Source organism: Babylonia areolata, chromosome 28 (genome assembly GCF_041734735.1).
Source record: "Babylonia areolata isolate BAREFJ2019XMU chromosome 28, ASM4173473v1, whole genome shotgun sequence".
In the NCBI taxonomy this organism is placed as follows: Eukaryota; Metazoa; Mollusca; class Gastropoda; order Neogastropoda; family Buccinidae; genus Babylonia; species Babylonia areolata.
In genome coordinates, this window is record NC_134903.1 from 12,936,827 (window position 1) to 12,939,326 (window position 2,500).

Sequence of the window (2,500 nt, forward strand, 5' to 3'; positions counted from 1 at the left end):
TCTCTGTCTCTGTCTCTCTCTCTGTCTCTCTCTCTCTCTCTCTCTCTCTCTCTCTCTCTCTCTCTTTCTCTCTCATGTGCGAGCGTGAGAGACAGTTATCTTTCAAATCAATAGTTCATCGATTCTGACACCTGCAAACATTTTGCTTGCATGATATCATACGGAATACAGGTTCTTAGGGATTTTATCGGTTTATGAAAAAAACTTAAAAAAGAAAGAAAAAAAGCCCATATTGATCGTTTTCATGATTTCTTTGTAAATTCTCGAAATGTATATGTTATAATTATGATCCTCTTACCATATACAGGTCTATAATAAATATAAACTATATAACCATGTCACGTCAAATCAATAAATCGTATGATGCAAATTGTAAAAAAAAAAAAAAAAAAAAAAAAAAAAAAAAAAAAAAAAGTATAAGAGTTATATTATCAGATAACAATTTATTGAAATTTCCACATGGCATATCAAGTGTAAACAATTCTAAACTCCATAATCATACCAAAAAAAAAATGAAATAAACAGGGTTCAGGCTAGTCAGGAAACAAAAAATAAATATAACATATCCTAGAGCAGGCATCTGCTTGGCAGATGTGGTGTAGCGTATATGGATTTGTCAGAACGCCTTGAGCTACTGAAACTGAAACTAGAGCAGTATTTTTAAAGCATTTCCCAAAATGAATATGCTGACACAACATCAACACTTTGAGGATTTTAAGACACGATAAACAAGTGGATTCATGTTTTTTGTTTTGTTTTTTTCTCGGAAACCCTTTCTCGTCATCACTAACATAAACATGTCATATTGTTAATGAAGAGCAAAAAAAAAATATTCACACATTTCCTCTTTTTCAATGTCCACTTTAAAAAAAAAGAAGAAGAGAATAGGCAACTGTTTGTTTTAAAAACGTGTTTATTAATTAATGATGTGTTTAGGTTTGATTTAGCTTCATCTTACCATATACGGATCTGTGATAAATATGAACAATAAACCATTTGAAGGGTCCTCAGTCCTCTTATATTCCCCGTTTTTTTTTTTACATCTTCCATTGCATGAAAAATACAACAACAACAAAAACCACACCAAACATAGCTACATTTCAGGCAACTCAATGTCAGTCAAAATTGTTTGTTGAAATCATTTCATCGTAAAGAAAGATATATTTGTTCATTACATATCTACCCCGATTTGTAATCTTTCTATGTGAATGAATCTCTAAGTCTGAAAGTCTGTATGTGTGTGTTCGCCGCTTGGAAAAGAGCTAACCAGCAACAAATTACTAAACGTACACCAACAACCATCCATAAGTTTGAGTGTCTATATGGGGACCTGTAATCTCAGTGTTTGTGTTTCTCATTCCGACTGCAATATTGTAACACAAAAATTCGAAGAGCTCAATTGATTGCTTGATACCACATTGTTTCAAATTAGAGCTTTTGATTTTAAGCTTGTATGATCATTGTAAGAATTTTAAAAAAAAATGGTATCCTTTTTCTTAAAAAAAACACATGAATTCACATTAATCATTAGGTCCGTGAACTGCGGAGATGGCCTATGCCGTATACTCATTGTGGAAAAAAATAAAAATCCAACTTTTTTTTCTTTTTTTTTTCTATATGGACACGTCTGGGAATCACCACAATTTCTCGCAATCCCACTATTTCTTTCACTTTAGGGAAATCGTAGATGCGCCCTCAATGATTTTTCTCAAACTCAAAGTGAGAGAAATCGTGCAATCGCGAAAAATCGTGGGCTTGCAACAACAGTACTGGAGGAAAAAAAATGGAAAAACACACACACACACACACACACAAAACAAACAAAACGTCAGTATACTCACATCAGGTAGAGAGGATCTTCCCGGTCAGTTACGCCACGTTTCGGGACCAAGTGCATGGGACCAACGGTCAGCTTTTATACATCAGAACCGAGGGATCCTATTGCACAATTGGCACAGTGGGTACACAATTAAACCCGCATCACACGAGGCGCGGCGGAGGCGACGGATTTTTGTCAACGGCGTGTGGATAGTGATAACTCCTCATAATTATGGTGTTCTGAATTAATAAAACGACGCTCGTTATAAAGCGTCGTGTCGATAGGCCGCGTGATGATACTTGATGTTTTTTTCCTCTGTCTCTTCCTGTTATTGTTATTATTATTATTATTATTATTATTATTATTATTATCATTATTATTATTATTATTATCATTATTATTATTATCATCATCATTATCATTATTATTGTTGTTGTTGTTGTTTTATGTTATTGTTGTTGTTATTATTCTTCTTATTGTTGTTGTTGTTCTTATTATTGTTATATTTATTACCGTTATTATTATCATTATTATCATTATTATTTTTATTATATCATTATTATCGATTATCACTATCGTTAATGTTGCATTTGTTCGTGTTGACTTCGTTGCTATTATAGTTTTCATTCATATATATATGAAGGACCCACATTGATGTGTCATCACTCATAAAGAAAACGC

General features: G+C 32.9%; 1 protein-coding gene across 1 annotated transcript in view; it reads right to left on the bottom strand.

Moving 5' to 3' along the window:
- Positions 1-1,880, bottom strand: part of LOC143301796 (IgGFc-binding protein-like) — a 10,773-nt gene extending 8,893 nt beyond the window's left edge. The window contains exon 1 of the mRNA XM_076616188.1: positions 1,842-1,880. The gene's annotated coding sequence lies outside the window, so the exon portion shown is untranslated. The remainder of the gene's footprint in view (positions 1-1,841) is intronic.
- Positions 1,881-2,500: the final 620 nt, after the last annotated feature.